Below are 10,000 nucleotides of genomic sequence, written 5' to 3'. Positions count from 1 at the left end.
AGCAAGTAATTACAATTACATAACTGTCAGTCATTTCTCAAATAAAACATTGATTGAAACATCCTGTGATTTGTTTTTTTCTCTAATTTTCTTTAATTTTTTTATAGGAACCGAGGGGGTAGGGGTAGGGGGGTAGGGGGTAGAGGGTAGGGGGTAGGGGGGCATTAAGTGAAAGTGAAATGTAAAGACGAAGCTTGATCTTAGCAATATGCTTATTTACATAGACACTTTTATCATGTGCTGTTGTTTAAGCTTTTGATTTGGGAAGAGGGAGATGGGGAGAATGATGAGAGAAAGACGAAGTACCTTTCTTCCCCTCCTGTTTGTACTGCAGAGAAGTTATTTGCTTTGCTAAGCTCGCTTGAGGTTAGGCAGTTACGTATTCTCGGATGGCAATATATATTGTTTATTTTTCATTGTATGGTAATTTGATGTGTAACCACTGCGTATACACAGCTTTCTCTGTCTCTGTCTCTGTCTCTATCTCTCTCTCCTATGTATGTATGTGTATATATATATATATATATATATATATATGTATGTATATATATACAGACATATATACACATACATACAGTAAACACACACACACACAACTTGTTCAGCATGAATCCTTTACTTACATGCATACATTCCTGTATGCATATTTGTATCTGTTTAATTACTGAATTTGATAATACAATGACTTCCATTGGTAGTTAAAACAGAACCACCCACGGTTAACAAATTGTGTTTTAGAAAATCATGTATTATTTTCTTCACAATCTTCTAATATTCGTCTCTCATGATTTACCAGCAAGCCCATGCCAACGTCAAAATCACTCTATGTACAAAGTCGGCCAATCTACAAAAACAGCTGTCTACTTATTAATTCCGTTAGACAAACCCAGCTTATGTTCAGAATAAAGTAATTTTCAAGTTAAGCCCATGTACAAAATCGATCCATGTACAGAATCACTCCATGGACAAGATCAGCCAAAATAAATGCAAGTACATAAATCTATCAGTCCTCAAGTTCAACCCAAATACAAAACCAATCGACCTACAAGTCTATCTACAACTCACTTACGAAATCAACTCAAGTTCAAATCCAGTCCATATCCATTCCGCGTACAGATTTAGTGCTTAGTCAGTCTATCTACAAGTTCAACTCACTTATATATATTCAGTCCAAGTTCAGTCCATGTACACAATCACTCCAGCTTCAAATCTAATCCCGCGTCCAGGCAGTGCCCCTCGCGTGCGCTGAAGCCCCAGTGACATCTACCCCGGCAGGTCAACGGCCAAGGCGCCCGCCCGAAAACCGCTCCTTGCCTCAGAGGTCCACGTCCTCAAGCAGCCCCACGCGACGCCCTTAGCATAAGCCTTCCACTTGGATGGAGACGATTCATACTCAACATGCGTGCAACATGGCTTCAACAATCCCGACGACGTCTTGCCACTGCCGCGTTCCCTGGAATTATCAGCTCCCCTTCAGCCTCTCGTATATATGCTAATGGTGGGGGTGCCGGCTTAGATAACATGATAATAGCTCATTCTTTCGGTAAGGTTCGCACGGGCGATGACCCTACTATAGGCGCCTCTGGGTACGGCCATGAAGGAGATGTTGGTAACCCGCCGAATATTTTCTTTTTCTAAGTGGACATCGTATATTCTTTATTATGAATAAAGGATTTTCAATTTACACTGAAAACAAAATATTATGTCCTCGGATATTGCAAATCCCTAATGGCTAATTGAAGTTAGAGTAAATGCGTCTATCTGCGCGGCATAACCAGTCTTCTGTTATGGTATTCACCTCATCTTCCTCACCTGCTCTTATCCCTGTCTCCCTTCCCGGACACCTATTCGGCCCTTCCTTGCAGTACACTATGCCTTGGTCAGAGGGGATGCCACACATGCCAAAACCAAAGGGACGACATGGCATGGTTCAGATGGCGTAGAACAGGTGTAGCATGAACATTTATAAGTGAGACGTTGTAAAAAAGAAGGGAGGGGGGGGGGGGGATATTTGAAACTGTCCGAAAAAAATGTAAGTGAAACGATATGAAAATAAAATGAAACGGAAACCACAAAGGCTAAAGCACTTCGACACTAACTATCGTTTATTCAAAGAAATGATCTTGACCCGGCTGCTCCCCCCCCCCGCCCCTCCCCCACCGCTTCCCTCTCCACCTTGAATCTCAGACTATCAGATTCACCCCTTGTGCTCCCCGCTCCCCCCCCCTTCCCCTTAAGGCTTCTGAGTCAGGGACGCAACGGCACTTTCCCTACCGCGCGAATAGCCTCAGGGAACTACGACCCACGGGGGAAGAGGGGGGGGGGAGGGGGGTTATTAGCGATTACGAGACCGGACTCGATCGCCGCTTCCGTCAACATCCTCGTCTCCTCCATAATCGCTGGACGAAATGATCGTCGACTGAAACTGTGTTGTTTGTTTTCTCCTCTGCGATTGCCTCTGGAGACTGTAGTGTCCTCTTGTCTTTTCCTCTGCGTTGTAAAGTTTCTCTTCTTTTTTTTCCCTAGTTTTCTCCATTGTAGAATCTTACCGGATTTTGCATTTATTTATGGAACGCTCCTGGTTTGGGGGAAAATCATATACACAAACCGATTTCAAACCTTATACACACACCGCATTTTCATACACAACAAATACACACGAACAGAAATACCCTAAATGAATCCATATTATGGGAAGAGGGATCAACTTTTACTCCATAATACAGAAACCAATATCTTTGACTAACATACCAATTTCTCTCCATTTCCCATGAAATACCAAAGAGAAAAAACAAGAAAGAAATGAAAGAAAACAAAAATGATAAAACAAAAACTATGATAAATGCGTCTTTTACATCGATTATATGGAGAGTTTCACTTAACAACTGTTTGTCAAGGTCGAAGCATAACAATCGTAGCGCTTCTTTAACTTGAGATATTGCAGTGAAACTTCTTCCTATTTTCTCGAGATATATATTCCGTACATTAGTGAAAATATTCACATAGAAATCACTTTCTTCGCATAATTCAGAACAGACTAAATTACTTTCTCGTTACTTATTTTAGTAAAGAAAGAGAGAAAAATAATTTGAAAATTTACTGAGATTTGCATTTTACTTGGGTAGAAGAATATCCTCTGACATGAAGAATTAACAGCGAATGAAGAATTTACAGTGAATGCAGATGTATGTATATAAAAGACGTTCCCGTAATTCAAAACACGGAAACCGTTAGCGTGGGATTTTTTTTCCTTTTTTTTCCCTTTTTTTCTTCAATTCTGAATATAACAGATGCTGTCTTCTGCAAGGTCTGATGCAACAGCGTATATTCTCTCCTCACAGAATTTACAACTTGCAAGATTACAACGTCGGTGCTGGAAAACCTCTCTCTTACAATTAAACTGCTTAACGATCCAACTAGCAGAAGAGGAAGCAACAATGGAAACAAAGAAGTTCCCTTGTTATTGTCTCTCTTAAGGCCACCAGTCTCCGATTTGCCATGGTAGATTTGCCTTGACATGTCCTTGTGTTTGCCTCCGTGTGGTCATGCGTAGCTAAGTGTCCCCTGGATGTTCCGGAGCGCATTTCCCTTCCTTCTCTTCTTTGCTTTTTATCTCTTCTTATTCCCTTTTTCCTATTCATTTCTCCGCAGTTCCCCCTTTGTTTCTTTCTTTTTCTGCTTTCTCCTGCTTCTTCCTCGCTCTTACTCGTATCCACACTTCCCTTTTAGTGAGTATCCTCCTCCTTTCTCACTTTTATCTTCGTTTCCCTCTCCTAACTAAACCTTTACCTTTTCTTCTCTCTTCCCCCTTCTTCCCCGCGTTTATCCTCACCCCCCTTCTTATCATTATCCTCCTTACCCTATTCTTCCTTCATTCCCTTCACACCCATTCCCCTTCCGCTTCTTATTCCGCCCCCCTTCACCCCCACCTCTATCCTACCCGCGAGTGCCGTTAGAGAGGGTCAAAAGTGGATTCAGATCAGGGATGTGGTTACGGCACCTCACCTCCTGTCGCTATTTTTGGTTCGAGTGGGAAACGTATCACTGAATATTGTCCTTTATCAAAAAAAAAGAAAAAAAAGAAGAAATACCAGTCTTTTTTTTATTGTTGTTGTTTTTCATCCCACTGCGAGCGGAATAGAAATATATATGATATAGACAAAGCGGTTGTAAGTATCGAACCCTGCTTTTACCATTACAAGGACATACCCCTCCCTCCCAAAACTAAATTCCATTATATTTTCCAGTACAAGAATATACTTACAAAATATATTTATTATTGTGACAAACGGAAGACCTACACTACGTTCTCGAAGTAAATTTTCCACTTACATCAATACTGTCTACATAACCTCCTTCCGATGATGCAACACAGCAGTTCACGGTACAAGTTTGCGACATGGAGGGCGTATGGAGGAAGGAAGAGTAATGAGATGTCAATTTTGTTTTTCATTAACACAGTCACACGAAAGATGATGATGAGACGTTCCGGCATTGACAGAAATAATTAAGAGGAGCGTTTTGACTTGCGTTTGTTGGATGTTTTTTTTTTTTTTTTTAATCATTTTTGTGCGTTATTCTGATGTACGTAATGCCGAAAGTATGATTACTGATTGTTTTACCTGCGTTTTCTCAATTAATTAACAATGGGTGTGGGAGGTAAAGCACGTAGTCCATTCGTTAGCGGTGTTTGCCCTTGCATTGTCATATTTCCAGGTTGCAACACGTGGAGACAGCGTGGGAATGTTGGCAATACGGAGATAAAAAAGTTAAGGGGTATTGTCGGGATAATATCATGGAGATGAGATGGAGAATGTCGTTACGATGATGAAATCCACTCATATGAAAATATCCGAGGAAATGGGAGGGAGGGAGGGAGAGAGAGAGAGAGAGAGAGAGAGAGAGAGAGAGAGAGAGAGAGAGAGAGAGAGAGAGAGAGAGAGAGAGAGAGAGAGAGAGAGAGAGAGGGAGAATCAAATTCAGTCATCTGAAACATGTGAGGAAATGATAAGTTGGACGAAGCAACAGAAAAGGAAGAAGAAGAAAAGAGGAAGATAACAGTTTATGTTAAGAGCTAAATATAAAAACCCAAAAGAAGAGACGGAAAGAAAAGTAAAAAACACAGTGGTTTATATGACGAAATTCCACATCATCGTCGTCGGGAAGATAGAACCTAGATGGCCCTATCCTTGAAGCTATTTTCCTAAACCATGAGAAACGATTTTCATGAAATTGGAGGGTTATTTTTTTCTTTTCTTCTTTTTTTTTTTTTTTATCAAAACAATTTATTCACCTCGTCTTTCCTAGACGCGCAGCAATTTTATTCTTTTGTCGAGAAGGCTTCTCGTGATAAGCGACAAATGGAGAGAAATAGGCGTTAAGAGGGCAAGATCTCGCTCTCAAATTCTCAAGAAAAACGGAAGACATTGCCAAGACGTATCACCGCTGAGAGGGCGAAAGGGGTCAGCCAAGAGACAGCCCAGGCCTTGGAGATATTTTGATTAATGGTGTGACAGCGAGCAGGATGCGGGAGAGGCGATCTGATGGCGGCGGTCGCCTTGGAGGACGAGCAGAGGGGCTTCCGTCGGGGGCCTGTTCGGGGCGGCACTGTACGGGCGGCAGCGCTCGGCCGGGGGGGGGGGGGGGGGGTACTTGGCGGGCAAGGGTTTTTAGGAAAGAAGCTGTAAACTGGCACACACACACAAACACACACACACACACATATATAATATACATATTCAAATATATATGCACACACACACATATATAATATACATATTCAAATATATATGTACACACACGCATATATAATATACATATTCAAATATATATGCACACACACACACACACACACACATATATATATATATATATATATATATATATATATATATATTGTACCTATATATCTATATCACACACACACACACACACACACACACACACACACACACACACACACACACACACACACACACACACACACACACACACACACACACACACACACACACCCCTACTGTCTATATTTATAAACACAGCCGCACAATATCCCTGAGGCGACCCGGGCGCCCGGAGCGAGAGAGTCCAGGAACGCTTGTCTCCGGCGCCTCGTCAGCGGTCTGCGGTCGCGGCGGCAGACCATTGCGACAGATCGGAGCGACGCAGACACCACTGATTACCGGGCTGGCCGCAGGGAGGAGAGTATAGAGAGACGGAAAGGTTATACGCCAGTTGCCCTTTGTGGAAACGATGTGCTGACGTGTGTATGGGTCGTCGGTTGGTGTGTTTCTGGTGTGAGCGAATTCTCGTTATATTTATGCTGTGCTTATTTGTGCATGGCGTTGTGTTGTGTGTATAATACTGAGAGAGGGAGGTGGAGAGATAGAGACAGATAGATAGATAAACAGATAGGTAGAGATAAAGATAGATAATTAGGTATGTAGACAGACAAACAGATAGGTAGAGATAAAGATAGATAATTAGGTATGTAGACAGACAAACAGATAGGTAGAGATAAAGACATATAGATAGATAGATAAATAGAGAGAGAGAGAGCTGAGAGAAAGATAATGATAAAGAGACATACAATAAAGAAAATAGATATGAAATCATTACCTCCAGCTCGTCAGTGAAGCGTTGAGATCAGCCTCGTGTTATCTCAGCAGAGGTCATCCCTAGACCCAAAAGGCTTGCGTCCTGCGGTCTTGTGGGAGCCCCCCCCCCCCCTTCGTGCCGCATGGAAGCACCGGGGGACGCCTTGAGTAACGCCTCCTTCATGGCACTAGCGGTTAGGCACTCATCAGGAGCCATCATTACTTTCCAAAAAACTTTCATGATTTTACCTTCGTTGTCGGGCTTCTACGAGGCCGGCCATGAGGCGTTTGGGCGTGTGTGCTGATGAGGGAGGCGCGTGTCTGGGCTTGTGCTTGTATGCGTTTGGGTAAGTGCTTGGGTGTGTGCGCGCGCGCGCGCGTGTGTGTGTGTGTATGTGTGTGTGTGTGTGTGTGTGTGTGTGTGTGTGTGTGTGTGTGTGTGTGTGTATGTGTGTGTGTGTGTGAGTGTCTGTGTGCGTGCGTCGTGATATCAGTGCTGCACAGACACAATCTGATAAAGTGATGTAGTGACACATGATTGTGTCCGCAGAATGCCGTCAGGACACGTCACTCTCCTGTGTCGAAACGGCGAATCGCTCCTTCCGCAGCGTTTCCCACGTAACACTTGAACAAATGTATCCTTGACAGCCATTTAACCCGTGCGTGTGTTCTTTTTACTCCATCTTCAGTCGATCCTTCGAGAGCTATTGTTCTTGAAGGGTGTGCGTGTATACGTGCGTGTAGGCGTGTGAGCGAGCACTGGGGCGTGACCGGAAGAGTTTGGCCAGCGGGCGAAGCCAGACTGTCACACGTCCGAAACTTTCCCTGCGATCTTACAGTCTCGAGTCAAAATACCAAAAGGAAACAAAATCTAAACGTTCCTTAAAGAAAATCACGAGAATCACGATCAATCACTCTATACCCAAACATACCCGGAACATACTGATTCCATGTTACTACAAACATTCTTATAAAACTCCAACTACCAAAATATCTCAGCCTACCTGCAATGAAACGGAAGCTGAAGAGCATAAGTGAACATTACTAACCGAATTGATGAAACATGAATGGCGAGGGAACAAACATGCGTGACAGAACGCGGATATGAATGGCGAGAAAGTTTAGTGCTGGAGTAAACTTTCGACTGTCGGGTGGCACGTTCTCATTCGTCCAACCTTTACGAGGAAATGTGTCGGGAAACCTTGTTGTACATTTTTTGTTGTTATTATTCTTCGATTGCCAGATAGATCGTTATTGCGAATGTTCAGAATTAAAATTGATGGGAAGGATGCTTTTAAATAAGCGATCTACGTAATCACAAGAATATTAGGTAACAATAGAAATATCACAAGCACACATATACCTACAATGCACATATATTAACAATACTATGATAACAGAAATAAAACACTAAAATCTTCCAATAGTACTTCCCCTTCCGGTCCACTAGACCACATAATCGTTTACATAAGCAGAGTGTGCAGCAAGGGAAAGAAATAGAAAATCAATCAATGTACAGCTACTGCATTATAAACCCTGTGGTTTGATTAACCATTAAAACAGGAAAGAGTTTATGATCACCTCCCGTTCTTCCTTATTACTCTATCCTTGTTTGTGGAACATTTTTTGTTTTTCTGTCTTTAAGGAAATTGTCTTGAAATTTGATCTTGCATGGATATATTACCTACAATGTGTATATATATATAAATGAATTTTTTTCTGTTTTCGTTGGTACGGCCTCGTTTTTTCTTCGTCTAACTGGGCACAATATATTGATATCCTTGTAAAATGGGAAAAAAATATGAATAATAATCCTAAACATTTATTTCTGACTCTGCTAGATATTGGTATTTATATACCTTTTTTTATCCGTTCTTGTTTTTCCTTAAGAGCACTCTTGATTTTATTAACACTGTACATATAAAAAAGAGCTTTTATCACGTTACTGATGTATGGAATACAGGCAGTTTAACGAAGCAAAGGAAATTTCGTTCGCAGAGAAATTGATATATCCCAAATAACACCCAATTTCGTAGGCGTTGGAATATAACGATTTCTCGAAATGTACTGTATTCTTTGTTTCGAAATTCTGTCCCCTCGAATCCCTTATTTTGTCTTGTGCCCTGTCTTTCCCGATCGCCTTGCGTACTAGAAAAAACAAAAACAAACGCAAAAGGCGATGAAGTAACCGTTTCCACGACGAAATTCGACACTTTCTTCTGCAACTTTCCTATATCGACAAAAAAAAAAAAAAAAAAAAAAAAAATTCTTCGTGTTTCCACTTTCCATTTCGGTTGAGTGAGATTATCCGGTTGTGTGAGATAATGTGTGGACACTAGTAAACCGAGAGAATAGACGACATCATGATCTTAACCAAACTAACTCTTTGATAGCATTAGCGATAGTATTTTTTTTACAGTAACATTTGTCAAGTTAATCTCACTATTAGTAGTTTCCATGAGAATAATTCACTACCATTGCCTTAGCATGTAATTAATTAGTATAGAAAATAAAGAGTATATCCAGTCATTAGCCTTTGAACTAATCAGATCTACGTTGCAGTAGCTAAGTAGATACTAGAGACGCACGGAACGTAGATGAAGGTGACTGCGACAGCTGACCTAAACTTGTGGCATCGCGAAGATTTGACCCGAGTTGACCTCAGTTGACCCCAGCTCACGTGGCATGTCTCGCTGTCGATTCTTTTTCAGGCAACCCTACAAGAAGTGAACTTATCGAATACCCAAAACTAAACACCTATACCATTGGCGGAGAAAATACTGATCCGTTCACCTTGGGTAAGTTGGCAGCCTTGGCCAAGAAGAGTTGGCAGCCCTGCGGTGCATGTGACGTCACCCAGGCCCTTCTTCCTCTGTCCTTCTGCACGCGCCCGACGGTCTTTCTAGAATGAGCTTGTAGATGTCATTCAGTGAAAAATAGGATCCCTAAAACGAAAATGATTAATAGAAGAATTACTCAAAGACAAAAAGTCACTTTATTTTCTTCTATTAAAAATTATCGATATGAATTTAAAGCCTTTAATGCGGTTGGGTTAGCATGGTCTAAGGGTGCACTGCATCATAGCCGGAGCGTACTGCCAGGTAGCTAGTATGAGCACCAGCTTATTTTAGTTGTAGAAAGTGTCCTTTTAGTATGTAATAATAACGAAAATAAGCAAGCAGAATCAACATGCGACTATTTTGCAATTACTATAACGTCTATATGAGAAAAGGAGAACCATTGTTTCCTATAAATTACATTTTCCAGAAAAAGGCAAGATTCTGAACCATCAAAACGTTTCAATAAAAGATTTTGTACATCTCATAATTTCAGAGAAGTGTTTGATAGTGATACAAACATATATGTAAGAAAAGCTAAACAATGAATCAAGCAAACAACAATTT

At 41.4% G+C, this 10,000-nt stretch overlaps 1 protein-coding gene across 1 annotated transcript in view; it reads left to right on the top strand.

The window, feature by feature from the left end:
- Nucleotides 1–10,000, top strand: part of LOC125037783 — a 59,175-nt gene that overhangs the window by 42,244 nt on the left and 6,931 nt on the right. The window lies entirely within an intron of this gene.

This window comes from Penaeus chinensis, chromosome 24, assembly GCF_019202785.1.
Source record: "Penaeus chinensis breed Huanghai No. 1 chromosome 24, ASM1920278v2, whole genome shotgun sequence".
In the NCBI taxonomy this organism is placed as follows: domain Eukaryota; kingdom Metazoa; phylum Arthropoda; class Malacostraca; order Decapoda; family Penaeidae; genus Penaeus; species Penaeus chinensis.
Note: the sequence above shows the minus strand (reverse complement) of the source record. Positions and strands in the feature narration are given on the sequence as shown.